We start from the raw sequence: 23,904 nt of genomic DNA, 5'->3' as shown, positions 1-23,904 counted from the left end.
TTTCCTTTACTTAGCTTTTTTTCTGATCATTACTAATAACCTGTAGCCCACACACTTAAACAATGACAAATATCCATAATACATTGAACAATTAAAACCTATCCACCTGACCACTTTGGAATGTAAGTGTCATGTTAAATTTACTAAAATTTGCATTCTGATGTTTGGGGTTACAGTACCTTTAGGAGATCCTAAAGAGAAATTTTTTTGGCTAATTGTCAAATCTGAGAGAGGTAGTTTCATCATTTGTTGTTCATTCTCTGTGTAATAGTAAAGTGAGGGGCTTGTCTCAAATCCTGACTACAGTAGTCTGTTAGGCTGGTTTATCTTAGCTAGCCATCTCAAAATTTTCCTGAGCAGTTTTTAGTCCAAAGTCAATCTTTAGGTGGTATATTTTTAGCTTAGTGATATTATCATAGTCCTAGAGGAATCCTTGTTGTGGGGCCCCATTCTCCTTATGGAGACTTTAAAGTTTCCTTTTAGGTGTGCTCATGGTTTAGTGCAGAAAACTGATAGGGACTCAAACATGAAATCTTGTACAGGAAGGTAGATGAAACCTATTTTTAGAATTAGTTAGTAATCTATATGACCATTTATATCATAACAAAAATTTAAATATATATACAGACTCCCGAAATAACCACACAGAAACTATTATTTAAATCACTACTTGGCCAATTACTTTAGCATTTTGCTAGCTAGTTCTTACATCTAGAATTAACCCATCTCCATTATTTTATATTTTACCATGAGACTTGTGGCCTACAGGCGAGGTTTCAGTGTGTCTGTCTCTGGCGGCGGCCCCATGACTTCCCCCTCACTCAGTCTCCTTTCTCCCAGCATTCAGCTTAGTTTTCCCTTGCTAACTAAGTTCTACCTTGCTATTGGCCAGGCCAGTTTCTTTATTCATTTACCAATAAAAGCAACACATAGACAAAAGGGCCTTTCACACCTTATTTTTTGTATACATATAAATTTTATGTATCTTTTACCTTAACAAAAACTGTTAAGGAGTCAATAAAACCAAAAGATTATGAGGTTAGTAGCAATAAGATAGTTCTTAAATATTTGATTATTCATATGTCCTGTATCAAATGGCTCATTTGTGATGAGACAGAGATTTTGGATTTCACTTTAATAAGCATGTTTGAGATTAGAAAAGGAGCAAGACATACTCTAACTGCAAATAAGGAGATATGTATGTTTAAGTAGTGAGATTTTTATCCGGCAGAGAATATCAGAAGTCAGATTTTTTTTTTTTGGTGATTCTTTTTGGACAGCTATCTTTCTTTCTTTAGACATCTAGATGTCCAAGGTACCCAAACATTGTTTGCCAAATGTAGCATGATTAATAAAAACCCAGAGACTGATAATAGATTCAACCTGAAGGTCAGAAAACCAAAATGACAAACCACTGGCTTTTAATTCTATCTCAGTCTTGTAGGAGGAGGGCCTTCTTGTTTGCCCTGGCCACCCAGAACCGAAATAACCACACAGAAATTGTATCAATTAAATCACTGCTTGGCCCATTAGCTCTAACTTCTTATGGGCTAACTCTTACATCTTACTTTAATCCATTTCTATTAATCTATATATCGCCACATGGCAGTGGCTTATCAGCAAAGATTCGACATGTCTGGCTCTGGTGGTGGCTCCATAGTTTCTCCCTGACACCACCCTTCTTTATTTCAGCTTTCAGTTTTGTCTTCCCTGCCTACGTAAGTTATTCCCTATTGACAGGACAACACAGTTTCTTTATTCATTTATGGCAATCACGCAGAGGGGACTCCCACATCACAGTCTGAAATGGTGATCCTGCCTTGAGGAACCCTCAAAATGAGACTGTGTCTGAGTGCTGTCTCTTCCCATTTTATATTCCTCTCTAGGGCTGGGATTAAAGACATACACTACTACTGCCTGGTTTCTATGGCAAACTTATGTGGGTACTGGGATTAAAGGTGTGTGTCACTACCACCTGACCTGTAAGACTGACCAGTGGGGCTGTTTTACTCTTTGATCTTCAGGCAAGCTTTATTTATTAAAATGAAATGTCACTACAGAGACGTCATTAAAGAAAGAGTTGAAAGTGCTAGTTGGCAGGATCAAAGAATAAGTCATTTGTGTTGGTATCTTCATTTCTCACTTCCAATCCCAGAACCAGAGCTAAAAAATACTTTAAATCGTCTTAAGTTCCCACTATTAGAATAAAAGAAGTCTAATTTTCCCCATTTTTTTATTCATTAAATATGAGTATTAACAGATTTTATTAATTGTTTCTTAAAGAGAAATCATTTAAAATATGAATTGCTTAATTGTTCTCTATTGTATTCTTTTGTGGAATGTTATTTTAAGATGTGTTATATTTGTTTATGCTGTGGAACATTTTTTTTAGTGATGCAAAGATGTGCTTTATGCTGCATTTGTTTAACTCCATGAAGCTTTGTTACTTCATCTAAAATACCATATTGATTTGATAAAGAACTGAATGGCCAATAGCAAGAAAGGTTAGGCAGGTCTGGCAGACAGAGATAATAAAAGAGGAGGAGAAACATGGAAGAAAGGATCAAGGAATGATGAGAAGGGACCAGTTACCCAGCCACATAGTCAGGCACAGAATAAGAAGCAAAGAAAACATATATGGAAATAGAGAAAGGTAAAAGCCCAGAGGCAAAAGGTAGACAAGTTATTTTGGCTAGAAACAATCTACAATAAGATAAGGTTGGGCATTCATAAGTTAAGTATAAACTTCTGTGTTATTTATTTGGAAGCTGGGTGGTGAGCCCCCAGCAGCAAAGAGTAAAGAGTAAAAAATAAACAACAAATATCTAATAAGTAAAAAAATATTTCTATTTATAATTTTAAACAGTAGACATCCTTGACATATATGTTTCAAACTCTTCCTTGCTGTATTTCAGTAATAGTGATTTGTCCTCAGATAAATGCTGCATGGGAGTAAGAAATACTTGTGAAAACAATTAAATTATATTAAACATCTTTTTGTTTTGGCTCTTCTTATATCATGCTGTTTTTATCACACTGATATTTGACCTCATCATAGTTTTCTTCCTGATAATTATCATGCAAAAATTTCACCGCTTTTTCCTGTTTTAATTATTTTTTGAGATTAAAATATAATTAACATCATTTCCCCCTACCTGTCCTCCCTCGAAACTCTGATATAAGACCCCCCCTTTATCTCTTTCAGTTTCATGGCCTCTTTTTGCTTTAATTGTTGTTATACACACACACACACACACACACACACAAACATGAACTTTAATAAGCAAATATAATCTGGTCAGTTTGCACCTTATTACTCGTATGTTGTTTTCAACGCTAACCATTTGATATTTAATATCCAATTCATATTCTCTTCCCAGGAGAAAACAATTTTAGGATTCATTAATTGCCTGTACTTCCTGGTTAGGGGTTTTGGTTCATGAGTTTTTCATCATCCACAGTAGCATGCCTACTGCTATCACCCTTGTTTAGACTGTCATATTGGTGAGACTTCATTAGTATAACTTCTGACATTTCTAGGAGACATAATTTCATAGCAAACCCCCTTTCCCTATGGCTATTACATCCTTACTGTCCCTACTCTGCAATGATTTCTGGCCATTATGCACAGAAGTTATGCTGTAGATATATCAGTTGGGGCTGATGTCCACAATTCTGCATCTTGATTTGTTGTGGTTTTCTATAATTGTCTCTATTGTTGCAAAGAGAAGGTTCCTTGATAACAATGGGAAACTATACTTATCTGTGGGTATAATAATAAATATTGAGAATGTAGTTTGGGATAAGCTGGCTTAGTAAATTGATAGTTGTGGGATCGCCTTTAAGTAGGCCTGTGTAGTTGTCTAGGTTTTTAGTACCAGGCATTAGTCCCCTCTTGAGGTTCTTTCCTTATAAATCCTCCCTCACTTCTTTAGTTTTCTGATTTCAGTTCAAGACTAACACTCACACTTTCTAATTAGCAATCTTTAAAACATACCTCCACCTAAAAGTTGTACATTTATTCTGTAGCAAAGCCCCTCTCTGGTATTTCTATTTCATCATTTACCAGCTACATATCTGGTATTTTCTGTTTTATATCTCACTTAAACAGGACAGTTATACTTGTAATCTTTGTATTTTAATACTTGATCTTTTATTTAGAGAAAACAAACAAGAGTCACACTGACTTAAAACTAACTGTAAAGCTTACATAATCAATAATCATGCAAGAGATTGATGCATTTCAACTGCAAAGCAAGATATTACATGGAAAATCTAAGGGAGAGTTCAGAAAAGGGCAGATTATTTGAGTAGAGTAATGAAGAAAAACAATAGGGGGCTGGAGAGATGGTTCAACACTTAGGAGCTCTTGACACTCTGGCAGAGGACCGAATTCATTTGCCAGCATCTGCATGATAGACAAAAATCTTTGGTAACTCTAGTTCCTGGGGATCCAACACCCTTTTTGACCTCCTAAGGCTGTATATTTACATGTCACACATACACATACAAGCAAACACCCACACATGGGAATTTTAGAACTCTAAAACTATAGCAACTATAACATGCCATGGCGTACCAGCAAGAGCTTTACATATTCAGGAAGCAAAATGGGCAGAAGTAAGGGAGAAATAAACAGCAACAAGAATCAGAAATTTCAATAACATTCCATTTATCACCAGGTTATTTGCCAGAGGAGCAAGAAGCAAATAGAAGATATTTTCAGGAGCATATACTAGTGTTTATTGTCAGATTTTTAAAAAGAATAAACTTTTAATAAAAAATAATTTGGTGGCCATTAAAATAACTAATGACTCTATACAACTCTTCCAAAACTTAAAATGGCAGTGAATACTCTCTAACTCATGCTGTCTGCACACAATGGTCTTCGTATAAAAAGTACAGATATTATAAAAAAGTATACATTCTGCCAATAAGTAGAAACATACTAGGTAAAATATGAGTAAAGTGTATCTAAGGGTGCATACAAATATGTCTCTAAATGACTGTTATATTCCAGTAACTCAGGATAGGACATACAGAAGTAAATATTGTCTAAAGTGTGACACATCCTTATAATAAAGGTAAAATAACATGAATACCTTCAAAATAAAGATAATGCTAATGACAAAAATCAACATACTTCATAATAAAATATTCAACTAAGTCAGAATAGGAGGGAGATTCTACTGGATGAATTTCACAAATGAAATGCTATAGTCAGTGTCAAAGTTAGCAAAGAAAATGGAATATATTTTATTCCTAAGATTCAGGAACAAGCGATGATTTTATAACATTTCTGTTCAAGATGGTATTATAGCCAACTTTTTTTTTTAAAAAAAAGTTTGTTTATTTTCAGGCAGTAAGGTGGGCACAAAGAACCTAGATCTCCAAGAGCCTCTTGGAACTGATAAAGAACATGACCAAGTTATAGAACACAAAACATAAATACAAACTATGTTCCAGGGCCTGGAGAGGTGGCTTAGTAGTCGAGAGCACATAATCTCTCCTCAAATCACCTCCAGGCAAAAATACAATTACAGCAGCAAAAAAAATGTAACTAATATATCCTTCCACTGTAGTTTGAATAGGAAAGTTTCTCATAGGCTCATGTACTGAACAGTTGAGCTTCCAAATATGGCACTGTTTGAGATGAATATAGAAACTTTAGGTCATAGATTATTGTGGTGGAAGTTCATCACTGTGCGTGGGTTTGAGGAACCAGAGTCTTGTTCCTATGCCTGCTTGCTTCCTCACTCTGCTCCTATGGAGTTGAGGTTTTATCTGAGCTTCTTGTTCTGGCTGCCATGTTTCCCTTGACACATTAAGTTCTCTCTCTCTCCCTCTCTTTCTCCTTCTCTCTCTCTCTCTCTCTCTCTCTCTCTCTCTCTCTCTCTCTCTCTCTCTCTCTTTCTCTGTGTGTGTGTGTGTGTCTGTCTGTCTCTGTCTCTCGCTCCCCTTCAGCAGGAATTCTCTGAATAAATGCCATGGAATTATTTTAAATATGTGCATCATTTTTGTAACATATTAAACTATTTGTAATTAATGACAGGGTAAATTTTAAACTGGCTGTTTTGACTATTTTTTTAATTTTTTTTACTCTATATAGTACATGATATTGCACAAAATAAGAGCATTCATTAAACTTTACATTAAACATTAAGGGATTTTTTTCCCCATATCCACTCTCCTCCTGTTGGATAGTCTCTTTTGTTTCCCTAGAAAGTTCAATTTCTACTTTTATGTTTTTCATACATACCTTATTTTACATATCTATACATAGTAATTTTACAGCCACCTACGGCTGAAAATATGACAATTGTATTACCAAGGGAAGCTTTTCTCTTAACATGATTATTTCTAGTCAGTTGTATCCATTTATTACAAATAATATGAATTCATTCTTTCTTAGAGTTGATTAAGAAATCACACATACACATGTATGTGCATATGTGTAATTTTATATTCTTTATCCATTCTTCTTTGGTGGGGCCTCAGCTGACTCTCCAACTTAGCTGTTAGAAATAGTGCTTCAGTAAGCATTTATGTGTAGTTATCTCTATGATATATTGACTTGGAATCCTTTAGTAAATATCTAGGAGAAATATCTATACTGATTTCTATAGTGTCGGGGGCTGGTCTTGTTTACATTTACAGGAACAGTGTATAAAGTTCCATGTTCCATTGTTAGTGGGGTTAGATGAATCTCAATGTGGCTCAATTTTTGCATTTATGTAATGGGTAGCAGGTTAAAAATTTTTCTTATGTTTGTTTACCATTTTCATTTCATGTTTCAAAGACTGAGTATTTGTTTTATTAGGCTATTTCCTGATAGGGCTATTTGGTATCTTTTTATTTAGTTTGTGAAATATCAAAGTTACTTTATTGAACCTTTGGGGGTTTGACATCATGCACCCCAATTCTGTTCACCTTCTAGTCACTCCATATTCCCCCAAATCCCTATTCCATCCCCATGCCATGAAACAAAACAAAACGAAGTAAGCGAGCAATCACATAAACATAAGAACAATAAAGAAATTTAAAGACAAAACCCATTAAATCACAACAAAACAAAAAAACACACTTGAAACAGCAATATCTCTGCTTCTCCTCCTCTCCAGATTCTTTACCTCTTCATCCATATTGATGACGTTGTAGGCTTCCATGTGTCATACAGTATATCTCTTTGTCCTATCTACTGCAATGAGTCATTGATCTAGTTCAAGGCCTCTGATTTTTAGTACAGCATCCTCACTAGATCTTCACTGGAACACTTCTAGAGTATCTTACATCTTGGTGATCTTTCAGGTATTGCTCTACAGGACCAGTCTGTGTCCATGGTCTACTCATAGCTGTGGTCTTTGTTGATTTCTGTGGCCAGTGACACCTCAGGAGGACTGAGGAATCTTGTAAGATGAAATCAGAGGGATATACTGAGCCAGTTCAGCACCTCACTGCCCAAGGAAAGCTGGCATTACCTTTTGCTGCCCACTACAGCAAGAGAGCTGCTCCCCACCCACCCACACCACAGGCGAGAATGAAGCTACCTTGAGGCTATACATGTTGGGCAGCTGATTCTGCCACCTCACCTGAGGTGGATGGCCCCAGTGGCTCAATCTGACTTGCCTGGCCAACCCCCAAGCCCACAACTGGACTTTGGGTTGACCAACCCTAGTATCTGGGTCCTGGGTCCATCTGGGTCCTGCTGGAGCTCATGAAGAGACTGGTCCTGCAGAACGATATCAAAGTTTATATATATATATATCGATTTGGCAATAGATTCTTTCATAAAATACAGTCCAAACACAGGTTTCCCTCCCTCCACTACTCTCAGCTCTCCTACCTCCTACTCCCCTAAATCCACTTCCCCTCCTTTATCTTCAGAAAAGAGCTGACACCCAAGAGAGAACAGTCAAACACACACACACACACAAAAAAAAAAACAGGATAAAATAAGAAAAATCAAAAGCCCTCATAAGGAGGCTGGACAAGGCAACCCAAGAGAAAGAAAAGAGTCCCAAAAGCAGGTCAAAGAGTGACAGACAAATCAACCCCACAGTTAGGAGTCCCACAAAAATAACCTAGCTAACAGCTGCAATACATGCACCAATAATCTGGTGCAGATCCATGCAGGTTCTGAGTTTGCCCTATAGTCTTTGTGAGCCCAAATAAGTCCTGCTGTGTTGATTCAGTGGACCACATTCTCCTGGTGTCCTTCATCCCCTCTCACTCCTATAGTATTTCCTCCCCCTCTTCTGTAGGATACCCAGAACTCCTAGTGGAGGGACTTGATGGAGAATTACAATTTTTTTATAATTTATTTTTTTAAATTTTATTTTACATTCTAACCTCAGTTCTCCCTTTCACCCTTCCTCCTGCCCTACTTCACCCCTCACAAACTCATGCCTCATCCACTCCTCCTAATGGGTAAGGGAAAACTACAATCTAGATTCTCTCTCCACATAATGTCATGTTGTGGATCTGTATATTGGCTCCCATCTGCTGTCAGAGGAAGCCTCTCTGATGATGACAGGACAAGTCAGCAATCTATGCATATAAAAGAATATCATTAGTTACATTTCATTGATTTTTAAAATATTTATATTTGTTTCTATCCTATGTCTCTATTTCTGCCCTAGGCTATCCAGTCTCTGTTTCCTGGGAATCCAGGCAATGTAGTGTATGGGATTCCTCTCCTGGTATGTGACTAAAGTTAAACCATATGCAGTAGAAACTCCCACTATGAGGGTGACCCTGGTGAGGACCCCTGCTAATGGAGGATATGGACTCTAGACTGGTCGTCTTCTGTACCCAGGTTTCCAGTGGTATGACTGGGTTGCATTCAGTTGAGTTGTTGATTTGGGGTGTCCCATGGAGATGCCCAGACAAGCCAGGTTGACGTTAGGACAGAGCATCACTCTATGAGAACTGAGACATTTCTGAGGACAACATTCACCTAGGTCAGTGAGCACTGGCAGGTCAAGATTGGCCAGAGTTGGAGCCTTCACAATTATATTCTTGTCTCTGGGATGGGAAGAAAATCTGCTTGCTACAGAAAGAGAAAACAGGACACCAAACCAGCCACAAAACTCTCAACCCACGATCTTTTTTGCAAGATTGCTGGGGCAATAGTGGCACATAACTTGTGGTAGTGACCAACTGACATATCAATATTTAAGGTATCTTATAATACACTTTCTATGTTTCTGATATTTTTACATTATTATAATTCCTCTAGTGATGCCTCTGTCAAGAGTATTAGGAAAGATAGATTTTCCGTGATAGAGACAGATGTAGGTATGAAGCCAATTTAACAGCAGATAATCAGAGATTAATTAATGGCTAAGTCCAGCTTTCAAGTCTGAAGGTCAAGATTTATAATATCAGCATCATATGACACTTAATAGAAATACCAACTCCTGAGATCTGTCACTGTTCTATTAAGAAACTCCACTGAGTGCTGGGCAGTGGTGGCCCACACCTTTATTCCCAGCACTCGGGAGGCAGGAGCAGGTGGATCTCAGTGAGTTCGAGACCAGCCTCGTCTACAGAGCTAGTTACAGGACAGGCTCCAAAGCCACAGAGAAACCCTGTCTCGAAAAAAATAAATAAATAAAACCAACCAATCAACAAACAAACAAACAAAAAACTCCACTGAGGTCTTTAATCCATTTGGACTTGAGTTTTGTGCATGGTGATAGATATGGATCTATTTTCATTCTTCTACAGATTGACATACAGTTATGCCAGCACAATTTGTTGAAGATGCTCTCTTTTTTCCATTGTATACTTTTAGCTCCTTTATCGAAAATCAGGTGTTCATAGGTTTGTGGGTTAAAGTCCGGGTCTTCTATTCAATTCCATTGGTTGACTTCTCTGTTTTTATGCCAATACCAAGCTGTTTTCAATACTGTAACTCTGAAATAGAGTTTGAAGTCAGGGATGGTAATGCCTCCAGACAATCCTTTATTGTATAAGATTGTTTTGGCTATCCTGGGTTTTTTGTTTTTCCATATAAAGTTGATTATTGTCTTCTCCTGATCTGTGAAGAATTTTGATGGGATTTTGATGGGGATTGCATTGAATCTATAGATTGCTTTTGGTAGAATTGCCATTTTTACTATGTTGATCCTCCCAATCCAAGAGCAAGGGAGATCCTTCCGTTTTCTGGTGTCCTCTTCAATTTCTTTCTTCAAAGACTTATCAGGCTGAACACCCTGAATCTGACAGAAGAGAAAGCGGGAAGTACTCTACAACACATGGGCACAGGAGACCACTTCCCGCGTATAAGCCCAGCAGCACAGACATTAAGGGCAACTATGAATAAATGGGACTTCCTGAAACTGAGAAGCTTCTGTAAAGCAAAGGACACTGTCACTAAGACAAAAAGGCAACCCACTGACTGGGAGAAGATCTTCACCAACCCCACAACTGACAAAGGTCTGATCTCCAAAATATATAAAGAACTCAAGAAACTAGACTGTAAAAATCTAATCAACCCAATTATAAAATGGGGCACTGAGCTGGACAGAGAATTCTCAATAGAAGAAGTTCAAATGGCCAAAAGACACACTAAAGGTCATGTTCAACTTCCTTAGCGATCAGGGAAATGAAAATCAAGACAACTTTAAGATACCATCTTACACCTGTCCGAAAGGCTAAAATAAAAAACACCAATGATAGCCTTTGCTGGAGAGGTTGTGGAGTAAGGGGTACACTCATCCATTGCTGGTGGGAATGCAAACTTGTGCAACCACTTTGGAAAGCAATATGGCAGTTTCTCAGGAAATTCGGGATCAAACTACCCCTGGACCCAGCAATACCACTCTTGGGAATATACCCAAGAGATGCCCTATCATACAACAAAAGTATATGCTCAACTATGTTCATAGCAGCATTGTTTGTAATAGCCAGAACCTGGAAACAACCTAGATGTCCTTCAATGGAAGAATGGATGAAGAAAGTATGGAATATATACATATTAGGGTACTACTCAGCAGTACAAAACAATAACTTCTTGAATTTTGCATGCAAATGGACAGAAATAGAAAACACTATCCTGAGTGAGGTAAGCCAGACCCAAAAAGAGGAACATGGGATGTACTCACTCATATTTGGTTTCTAGCCATAAATAAAGGACATTGAGCCTATAATTCATGATCCTAGAGAAGCTAAATAAGAAGGTGAACCCAAAGAAAAACATATAGTCATCCTCCTGGATGTTAACCTTCATCAGGCGATGAAAGGAGACAGAGACAGAGACCCACATTGGAGCACCGGTCTGAAATCTCAAGGTCCAAATCAGGAGCAGAAGGAGAGAGAATACAAGCAAAGAACTCAGGACCACAAGGGGTGCACCCACACACTGAGACAATGGGGATGTTCTATCGGGAACTAACCAAGGCCAACTGGACTGGGTCTGAAAAAGCATGGGATAAAACCAGACTTGCTGAACATAGCGGACAATGAGGACTGCTGAGAAGTCAAGAATAATGACACTGGGTTTTGATCCTACTGCACGTACTGGCTTTGTGGGAGCCTAGGCAGTTCGGATGCTCACCTTACTAGACCTGGAAGGAGGTGGGAGGTCCTTGGACTTCCCACAGGGCAGGGAACCCTGACTGCTCTTTGGCCTGATGAGGAAAGGGGGAGGGAAATGGGAGGCGGTGGCATGGAGGAGGCAGAAATCTTTAATAAATAAATAAATACTTCTTGTCCCACCAAGCTTGCATCCAGAACCCTTCTTCCTTCTGCCCCCTTTACTCTTTGGGCACATAACACCATCCAGCTCAGTCTGTCTGGCGCTGGGGGCAAATCCTCAGGGCAAGTAGGCAGCCGAGACTTCCTTTGTTTCACTGGCCTGCCTGCACCAACCAAGGTAGGCGCTTTGTTTACGAACTACCCAACCTGCACGGAGATCTGATCTCGGCACCAGGAGAGACAGCAGTGGGGTGAGTTTGTGACCAGCGGCGGCGGAAGCAGCCCTGGACAGGGAAATCTGAAGTTCCTCATCCCCCTCCATATACTCCCCGGGCTCCCTGCAGGGGCTCTACACCCCCCATACTGCCTCTCTCTTCTTGTCCCACCCAGCTTGCATCCAGAACCCTTCTTCCTTCTGCCCCGTTTCATCTTTGGGCACATAACACCATCCAGCTCAGTCTGTCTGGGGCTGGGGGCAAATCCTCAGGGCAAGTAGGCAGAGGAGACTTCCTTTGTTTCACTGGCCTGCCTGCAACAAGCAAGGAGAGACATCACTGGAGCACCAGGAGAGCTATCACTGCAGAGAACCATCACTGGGAAGGTACATCAGTAGGCAAGGAGATCTGATCCGGTAAAAGAAGATCCATAGGGGAGCATTCGGAGAAAGAGATGGGCAGGCGCCAATGCAAGAATTCACCTAACAATCTGAAAAACTATATGAAACCACCAGAACCCAGCCACCTCCCAACAGGAGGACATGAACACGTTAATCATGAAGAAGTAGATAAAATTGACTTTATGAAAGTGATTGACGCCCTTAAACAGCATGTAAAAAATGCCCTTATAGAAATGGATGAGAAGTATAACAGAAAGTTTGAAGAATTGAGTAAATCAGTGAATGATACCCTAGGAAACCAAGGAAAAACAATCAAACAGATAATGGAAACAGTTCAAGACTTAAAAACTGAAATGGAGGCAAAGAAGAAAACACAAACAGAAGGCCAGCTGGACAGGGAAAATATAGGTAAACGAATAGAGACTACAGAAGCAAGCATAACCAACAGAATACAAGAGATAGAAGAAAGAATCTCAGATTCTGAAGATACCATAGAGAAAATAAACACGCTGATCAAAGAAAACAGCAAGGCCAACAAATTCTCATCACAAAATATTCAGGAAATATGGGACACAATAAAAAGACCAAACCTAAGAATAATAGGAATAGAAGAAGGAGAAGAAGCGCAGCTCAACAGTCCAGAAAATATATTTAATAAAATTATAGAAAAAAACTTTCCCAACCTAAAGAAAGATATACCTGTGAAGGTTCAAGAAGCATACAGAACACCGAATAGGCTGGATCAAAAAAAAATCCTCTCGCCATATAATAATCAAAACACAAAACATACAGAATAAAGAAAGAATACTAAGAGCAGCAAAGGAAAAAGGCCAAGTTACTTATAAAGGTAAACCTATCAGACTTACATCTGACTTCTCTATGGAAACCATGAAAGCCAGAAGGTCCTGGATAGATGTACTGCAGAAACTAAGAGACCATGGATGCAAGCCCAGAATACTATACCCAGCCAAGCTCTCGTTCACTATAAATGGAGAAAACAAAATTTTCCAGGATAAAAACAAATTTAAACAATACGTAGCCACAAATCCAGCCTTACAGAAAGTAATAGAAGGAAAATCACTAACCAAGGAGTACAACAATGACCACAATATCTCAGACAACTAGAGACCCTTCACCAGCGCAACACAAAGAAGGGGAACACACAAAATTTACTACTAAAAAAATGACCGGAGTTAACAACCACTGGTCATTAATATCACTTAATGTCAATGGACTCAACTCTCCTATAAAAAGGCACAGACTAAGAGATTGGATACCAAAACAGGATCCAGCATTCTGCTGTTTACAAGAAACACACCTCAACCACAAAGACAGGCACCTACTCAGAGTAAAGGGTTGGGATAAGGCTTATCAAGTAAATGGACCTAAGAAACAAGCAGGGGTGGCCATACTAATTTCTAACAAAGTTGACTTCAAACTTAAATCAATCAGGAGAGATGGAAAGGGACATTTTCTACTCATAACAGGAACAATTCATCAGGATGAAGTCTCAATCCTGAATATCTATGCCCCTAATATAAAAGCACCCACGTACGTAAAAGAAACATTGTTAAAACTCAAGGCAGCCATCAAACCGCACACATTAATAGTAGGAGACTTTAATACTCCTCTCTCACCAATGGACAGGTCAATTAGACAGAAACCTAACAGATAAATAAGAGAATTAATGGAGGTAATGAATCAAATGAACTTAACAGACATCTATAGAATAATCCACCCAAATAGGAAAGAATATACCTTCTTCTCTGCAGCTCAGGAACCTTCTCAAAAATCGATCACATACTTGGTAACAAAGCAAACATCCACAGTTACAAAAAAATATTAATAACCACCTGTATCTTATCAGATCACCATGGATTAAAGCTAGAATTCAGCAACAATGCTACCCCCAGAAAGCCTACAAACTCATGGAAACTGAATAGTCAACTGCTGAACCATACCTGGATTAAGGAAGAAATAAAGAAAGAAATTAAACTCTTCCTTGAAGACAATGAAAATAAAGAAACAACATACTCAAACCTATGGGACACTATGAAAGCAGTCCTGAGAGGAAAGTTCATAGCACTAACTGCCCACTTAAAGAAAACAGAGAAAGCACACATTGGAGACTTAACAGCCCACCTGAAAGCTCTAGAAAAAAAAAGAAGCAGACTCACCTAGAAGGGGTAGAAGACTGGAAATAATCAAACTGAGGGCTGAAATCAACAAAATAGAAACACAGAAAACAATTGAAAGAATCAATGAATCAAAAAGCTGGTTCCTGGAGAAAATCAACAAGATTGATAAACCCCTATCCAAACTAATCAAACGGCAGAGAGAGAATTTGCAAATTAATAAAATCAGAAATGAAAAAGGGGACATAACCACAGACACAGAGGAAATTCAGAGAATCATTAGATCTTACTACAAAAGCCTGTATGCCACAAAACTGGAAAATGTAAAAGAAATGGACTCTTTTTTAGATAAATACCATATACCAAAGTTAAACCAGGACCAGGTGAACAACCTAAATAGACCTGTTAGTCGTGAAGAATTAGAAGCTGTTATCAAAAACCTCCCTTCCAAAAAAAGTCCAGGACCAGATGGTTTCAATGCGGAATTCTACCAGAACTTCCAAGAAGACCTAATACCTATTGTCCTTAATGTATTTCACAATATAGAAACAGAAGAGTCATTGCCAAATTCCTTTTATGAAGCTACAATAACTCTGATACCAAAACCACACAAAGACCCAACCAAGAAAGAGAATTACAGGCCAATCTCACTCCTGAACATCGACGCAAAAATCCTCAACAAAATTCTGGCAAACCGAATCCAAGAACACATTAGAAAAATTATCCATTACGATCAAGTAGGCTTCATACCAGAGATGCAGGGCTGGTTTAACATACACAAATCTATCAATGTAATCCATCATATAAATAAACTGAAAGAAAAAAACCATATGATCGTTTCATTAGACGCTGAAAAAGCATTTGACAAAATTCAACATCCCTTTATGATAAAAGTCTTGGAGAGATTAGGGATACAAGGGTCATACCTAAATATAATTAAAGCTATATACAGCAACCCGACAGCTAATATCAAATTAAATGGAGAGAAACTTAAAGCCATTCCACTAAAATCAGGAACACGCCAAGGCTGTCCACTCTCTCCATACCTCTTCAATATAGTTCTCGAAGTTTTAGCAATAGCAATAAGACAACATAAGGGGATAAAGGGGATTCAAATTGGAAAGGAAGAAGTTAAACTTGCATTATTTGCAGATGATATGATAGTGTACATGAGCGATCCCAAAAACTCCTCCAAAGAACTCCTACAGCTGATAAACGCCTTTAGTAATGTGGCAGGATACAAGATCAACTCCAAATAATCAGTCGCCCTCTTATACACAAAGGATATGGAAGCAGAGAGGGAAATAAGAGAATCATCACCTTTCACGATAGCCACAAACAGCATAAAATATCTTGGGGTAACTCTAACCAAGGAAGTAAAAGATCTATTTGACAAAAACTTTAAGGCATTGAAGAAAGAAATTGAAGAGGATACCAGAAAATGGAAGGATCTCCATTGCTCTTGGATTAGGAGAATCAACATAGTAAAAATGGCAATTCTACCAAGGGCAATTTATAGATTCAATGCAATCCCCATTAAAATCCCATCAAAATTCTTCACAGATCTTGAAAGGACAATAATCAACTTTATATGAAGAAACAAAAAACCCAGGATAGCCAAAACAATCTTATACAATAAAGGAACTTCTGGAGTTCATTACCATCCCTGACTTCAAACTCTATTACAGAGCTACAGTAATGAAAACAGCGTGGTACTGGCATAAAAACAGAGATGTCGACCAATGGAATCGTATAGAAGACCCGGATTTTAACCCTCAAACATATGAACAACTGATTTTCGATAAAGGAGCTAAAAGTATACAATGGAAGAAAGAAAGCATCTTCAACAAATGGTGCTGGCACAATTGGATGTCAACCTGTAGAAGAATGAAAATAGACCCATATCTATCACCATGCACAAAACTCAAGTCCAAATGGATCAAAGACCTCAATATCAATCTGAACACACTCAACCTGATAGAAGAGAAAATGGGAAGTACCCTACAACATATGGGCACAGGAGATCGCTTCCTATGTATAACCCCGCAGCACAGACATTAAGGGCAACATTGAATAAATGGGACCTCCTGAAACTGAGAAGCTTCTGTAAAGCAAAGGACACTGTCATTAAGACAAAAAGGCAGCCTACTGACTGGGAGAAGATCTTCACCAACACCGCAACAGACAAAGGTCTGATCTCCAAAATATATAAAGAACTCAAGAAACTAGACTTTAAAAGGATAATTAATCCAATTAAAAAATGGGGCACTGAACTGAACAGAGAATTCTCAACAGAAGAAATTAAAATGGCCAAAAGATACTTAAGGTCATGCTCAACCTCCTTAGCGATCAGGAAATGAAAATCAAAACAACTTTGAGATATCATCTTACACCTGTCAGAATTGCTAAAATCAAAAACAACAAGGATAGCCTTTGCTGGAGAGGTTGTGGAGAAAGGGGTACCCTCATCCATTGCTGGTGGGACTGCAAACTTGTGCAGCCACTTTGGAAATCAGTGTGGCGGTTTCTCAGAAAAATTGGGATCAACCTACCCCTGGACCCAGCAATACCACTCTTGGGAATATACCCAAGAGATGCCCTATCATATGACAAAAGCATTTTTCCAACTATGTTCATAGCATCATTATTTGTAATAGCCAGAACCTGGAAGCAACCTAGATACCCTTCAATGGAAGAATGGATGAAGAAAGTGTGGAATATATACACATTAGAGTACTACTCAGCGGTAAAAAACAATGACTTCTCGAATTTTGCATGCAAATGGATGGAAATAGAAAATACGATCCTGAGTGAGGTAACCCAGACCCAAAAAGAAGAACATCGGATGTACTCACTCATAATTGGTTTCTAGCCATGGATAGGGGCCACTGAGTCTATAATTTGTGATCCTAAAGAAGCTAAACAAGAGGGTAAACCCAAGGAAAAACATATAGATATCCTCCCAGCTATGGGAAATAGACAAGATTGATGGGCAAAAAATTGGAATCTTGGGGGTGGAGTGGGAGGGGATGAGGGGTGATGGGGAGAGAAAAGTGTGAAGGAGAAGATGAGGGGAACTGGGGGTATCGGGGTGATTGGGGATAAAGGAAGTTTGGATAGAGGAGCAGGGAAACTCATACCTTAGGTAAGGGAGCCACCTAAGGGTTGGCAAGAGACTTGAACTTGGAATGGCTACCAGATGCCCAGGGCAATGTCCCCATTTAGTTCATTGGGGCACCTGAGGATAGGGAACCTGAAATGAACCTATCCTATAATATTGATGAATATCTTGCATATCGCCATAGAACCTTCATCTAGCGATGGATGGAGATAGAGACAGAGACCCACACTGGAGCACCGGACTGAGCTCCCAAGGTTATAATGAGGAGCAGAAGGAGAGAGAACATGAACAAAGAAGTCAGGACCATGAGGGGTGCACCCAACCACTGAGACAGGGGGGCCGATCTATTGGGAGCTCACCAAGGCCAGCTGGACTGCTACTGAAAAAACATGGGATAAAACCGGACTCTCTGAATGTGGCGGACAATGAGAGCTGACGAGAGGCCAAGGAGAATGGCACAGGAACTTTCATCTGGCGATAGATCGAGAGAGAGACAGAGACCCAATTTGGAGCAACGGTCTGAACTCTTAAGGTCCAAATGAGGAGCAGAAGGAGGGAGAACATGAGCAAGGAAATCAGGACCACGAGGCGTGCACCCACCCACTGTGACAGTGGAACTGATCTATGGGAGCTCTCCAAGGCCAGCTGGACTGGGACTGAATAAGCATGGGTTGATACTGGACTCTCTGAACATGGCGGACAATGAAGGCTGATGAGAAGCCAAGAACAATGGCACTAGGTTTCGATCCTAATACATGAACTGGCTTTGTGGGAGCTTAGCCTGATTGGATGCTCAACTTCCTGGGCCTGGATGGAAGTGGGAGGACCTTGGTCTTCCTGTAGGGCAGGGAATTTGGACTGCTCTTCAGTATCGAGAGGGAGGGGGAATGGACTGGGGGGAGGAGAAGAGGAGTGGGGATGGGGGAGGGGAGTGGGGGGAGGGGGCATTATGTGGGAGGAGGGGGAGGGAAATGGGAAACGGAGAGCAGTTGGGAATTTTAATTAAAAAAGAATAAAAAAAAAAGAATTCCTCCAACAACCAGAAAGGCAACATGACATCACCAGAATCCAGGAATCCCGAAATAAGAAGAATTGTACACCCTACTCCAGAAGAATCAGAAGAATTTGACTCAAAAGTGAATTATACGAAAATAATAGAGGACCTTAAACAGGAGGTAAAAAACTGCCATAAACAAATAGAGATTACAAGCAAAAAGGTAGAGGAAATGAATAAATCTCTCAAAGATACCCAAGAAAACCAAGAGAAACAAGAAAAAGCAATCAAACAGGTAAGGGAAATGGTTGAAGACTTGAAGATTGAAATGGAAGTAATGAAGAAAACACAAACCGAGAGAAGGAGGGAGATGGAAAATCTGGGTAAACGAACAGGAACTACAGAGACAAGTACTACCAATAGATTACAACAGATAGAAGAAAGAATCTCAGACACTGAATATTCCATAGAGAAAATAAACACACTGATCAAAGAAAACAACAAAACCAACAAATTCTCATCACAAAACATTCAGGAAATCTGGGAAACAATAAAAAGACCAAACCTAAGAATAATAGGGATAGAAGGAGAAGAAGTACAGCTCAATGGTCCAGGAAATATATTTAATAAAATTATAGAAGAAAACTTTCCCAACCTTAAGAAAGATATTCCTTTGAGGGTCCAAGAAGCATACAGAACACCAAATAGACTGGATCAAAAAAAAGTCTCCTCGTCATATAATAATCAAAACACAAATCATACAGAATAAAGAAAGAATATTATGAGCTGCAAAGGAAAAAGGTCAAGTTACCTATAAAGGTAAATCTATCAGACTTACACCTGACTTCTCTATGGAAACCATGAAAGCCAGAAGGTCCTGGATAGATGTAATGCAGAAACTAAGAGACCATGGATGCAAGCCCAGACTACTATACCCAGCAAAGCTTTCATTCACTATAAATGGTGAAACAAAATTTTCCAGGATAAAAACAAATTTAATTAATATGTAGCCACAAATCCAGCCTAACAGAAAGTAATTGAAGGAAAATCACAACCCAAGGAGTCCAACAATGCGCACAATAACTGAGACATCTAATGACCCTTCACCAGCACAAGTCGAGGAAGGGAAACACACAAACTCTACTACCAAAAAAAAAAATAAAGAAAGAAAGAAAGAAAGAAAGAAAACAAAATGACCAGAGTTACCAACCACTGGTCATTAATATCACTTAATATCAATGGACTCAACTCACTTATAAAAAGACACAGGCTAAGAGATTGGACACGAAAACAGGATCCAACATTCTGCTGTTTACAAGAAACACACCTCAACCACAAAGACAGACATCTACTCAGAATAAAGGGCTGGGAAAAGGTTTATCAAGCAAATGGATCTAAGAAACAAGCAGGTGTGGCCATACTAATTTCTAACAAAGTTGACTTCAAACTAAAATCAATCAGAAGAGATGAAGAGGGTCATTTTTTACTCATAACATGAATAATTCATCAGGACAAAGTCTCAATCCTGAATATCTATGCCCCTAATATAAAAGCACCCACTTATGTAAAAGAAACGTTAGTAAAACTCAAGGCAGTCATCAAACCACACACACTAATAGTAGGAGATTTCAACACTCCTCTCTCACCAATGGACAGGTCAATCAGACAGAAACCTAACAGAGAAATAAGACGATTAAGGGAGGCAATGAATCAAATGGACTTAACAGACATCTATAGAACATTCCACCCAAATAGGAAAGAATATACCTTCTTCTCTGCAGATCATGGAACTTTCTCGAAAATTGACCACATACTGGGTAACAAAGCAAACTTACACAGTTACAAAAAAATATTAGTAACCACCTGTGTCTTATCAGATCACCATGGATTAAAGTTAGAATTCAACAACAATGCTACCCCCAGAAAGCATATGAACTCATGGAAACTGGACAATCAACAACTGAACCACACCTGGATCAAGGAAGAAATAAAAAAAGAAATTAAAGTCTTTCTTGAATTCAATGAAAACAAAGACTCAACATACTCAAACCTATGGGACACTAAGAAAGCAGTGCTAAGAGGAAAGTTCATAGCACTAAGTGCCCACTTAAAGAAAACAGAGAAAGCACACATTGGAGACTTAACAGCCCACCTGAAAACTCTAGAAAAAAAAAGAAGCAGACTCACCTAGGAGAAGTAGAAGACTGGAAATAATCAAACTGAGGGCTGAAATCAACAAAATAGAAACACATAAAACAATCCAAAGAATCAATGAAACAAAAAGCTGGTTCTTGGAGAAAATCAACAAGATTGATAAACCCCTATCCAAACTAATCAAACGGCGGAGAGAGAATACGCCAATTAACAAGATCAGAAACAAAAAGGGAGACATAACCACAGACACAGAGGAAATTCAGAGAATCATTAGATCTTACTACAAAAACCTGTATGCCACAAAATTGGTAAATGTAAAAGAAATGGGCACTTTTTTAGATAAGTACCATATACCAAAGTTAACCCAGGACCAGCTGAACAATCTAAATAGACCTGTTAGTTGCGAAGATTAGAAGTTGTTATAAAAAACCTCCCTAACAAAAAAAGCCCAGGTCCAGACGGCTTCAATGCAGAATTCTACCAGAACTTCCAAGAAGGCCTAATATCTATACTCCTTAATGTATTTCACAATATAGCAACAGAGAAGTCATTGCCAAATTCCTTTTATGAAGCTGCAGTTACTCTGATACCAAAACCACACAAAAACCGAACCAAGAAAGAGAACTACAGGCCAATCTCACTCATGAACATCAATGCAAAAGTCCTCAATAAAATACTGGCAAACCGAATCCAAGAACACATCAGAAAAATTATCCATTATGATCAAGTAGACTTCATCCCATGGATGCAGGGCTGGTTCAACATACGAAAATCTATCAATGTAATCCATCATATAAATAAACTGAAAGAAAAAAAACCATATGATCATTTCATTAGATGCTGAAAAAGCATTGGACAAAATTCAACATCCCTTTATAATAAAGGTCTTAGAGAGATTAGGGATAGAAGCATCGTACTTAACTATAATAAAAGCTATTTATAGCAAGTCGACAGATAACATCAAATTCAATGGAGAGAAACTCAAAGCTATTCCACTAAACTCAGGTATATGACAAGGCTGTCCACTCTCTCCATACCTCTTCAATATAGTGCTTAAAATTCTAGTGATAGCGATAAGACAACATAGGGAGATCAAGGGGATTCAAATTGGAAAGGAAGAAGTTAAACTTTCATTTTTAGCAGATGATATGATAGTGTACATGAGCGACCCCAAATACTCCAGCAAAGAATTCCTACAGCTGATAAACACCTTTAGTAGCGTGGCAGGATACAAGATCAATTTCAAAAAATCAGTTGCCCTCCTATACACAAAGGATAAGGAAGCAGAGAGGGAAATCAGAGAAGCATCACCCTTCCCGATAGCCACAAATAGCATAAAATATCTTGGGGTAACTCTAACCAAGGAAGTGAAGAATCTATTTGACAAGAACTTTAAGTCTTTGAAGAAAGAAATTGAGGAGGATACCAGAAAATGGAAGGATCCCCCTTGCTCTTGGATTGGGAGGATCTACATAGTGAAAATGGCAATTCTACCAAGGGCAATTTATAGATTCAATGTAATAACCATTAAAATCCCATCAAAATTTTTCACAGATCTTGAGAGGACTTTAATCAACTTTATATAGAAAAACAAAAGACCCAGGATAGCCAAAAGAATCTTATACAATAAAGAAACTTCTGGAGACATTACCATCCCTGACTTCAAACTCTATTACAGAGCTTCAGTATTGAAAACAGCTTGGTATTGGCATAAAAACAGAGAAGTCGATCAATGGAATCGAGTAGAAGACCCTGGGTTTAACCCACAAACCTATGAACACCTGATTTTTGATAAAGGAGCTAAAAGTATACAATGGAAAAAAGAGAGCTTCTTCAACAAATGGTGCTGGCAAAACTGGATGTAAATCTGTAGAAGAATGAAAATAGATCCATATCTATCACCATGCACAAAACTCATGTCCAAATGGATTAAAGACCTCAATATCAGTCTGAACACACTGAACCTGAAAAAAGAAAAAGTGGTAAGTACTCTACAACATATGGGCACAGGAGACCACTTCCTACGTATGTCCCCAGCAGCACAGACATTAAGGACAACATTGAATAAATGGGACCTCCTGAATCTGAGAAGCTTCTGTAAAGCAAAGGACACTGTCACTAAGACAAAAAGGCAACCCACTGACTGGGAGAAGATCTTCACCAACCCTGCAACAGACAAAGGTCTTATCTCTAAAATAGATAAAGAACTCAAGAAACTAGAATTTAAAATGCTAACTAACCCAATTAAAAAATGGGGCACTGAACTGAACAGAGAATTCTCAACAGAAGAAATTCAAATGGCCAAAAGACACTTAAGGTCATGCTCAACCTCCTTAGAGATAAGGGAAATGCAAATTAAAACAACTTTGAGATACCATCTTACACCTGTCAGAATGGCTAAAATCAAAAGGATCAAAGATAGCCTTTGCTGGAGAGGTTGTGGAGGAAGAGGTATACTCATCCATTGCTGGTGGGAATGCAAACTTGTGCAACCACTTTGGAAATCAGTGTGACGATTTCTCAAGAAATTTGGGGTCAATCTACCCCAAGATTCAGTAATACCACTCTTGGGAATATATCCAATAGATGCCCTATCATATGACAAAAGCATTTGTTGAACTATGTTCATAGCAACATTGTTTGTAATAGCCAGAACCTGGAAACAACCTAGATGCCCTTCAATGGAGGAATGGATGAAGAAAATGTGGAATATATACATATTAGAGTACTACTCAGCGGTTGAAAAACAATGACATCGTGAATTTTGCATGCAAATGGATGGAAATAGAAAACACTATTCTGAGTGAGGTATCCCAGACCCAAAAAGAGGAACATGGGATGTACTCACTCATAATTGGTTTCTAACCATAAATAAAGGACATCGAGCATATAATTTGTGATCCTAGAGAAGCTAAATAAGAAGGTAAACCCAAAGAAAAATATATAGTCATTCACCTGGATAGGGGAAGTAGACAAGATTGCCAGGCGAAAGCTGGGAACTTGCGGGTGAGGTGGCATGGGGCTAAGGGGAAATGGGTTGAGAAACGTGAGAAGGGAGGGTGTAGGGAGCTTGGGGGAATAGGATGGTTGGGTTATAGGAAAGGTGGATACGGGAGCAGAGAAATATATATCCTAATTAAGGGAGCCATCTTAGGGTTGGCAAGAGACTTGACTCTAGAGGTGC

The sequence above is a fragment of the Chionomys nivalis genome, chromosome 1, assembly GCF_950005125.1.
Source record: "Chionomys nivalis chromosome 1, mChiNiv1.1, whole genome shotgun sequence".
NCBI classification, from domain to species: Eukaryota; Metazoa; Chordata; class Mammalia; order Rodentia; family Cricetidae; genus Chionomys; species Chionomys nivalis.
This window is presented reverse-complemented; position numbering follows the sequence as displayed.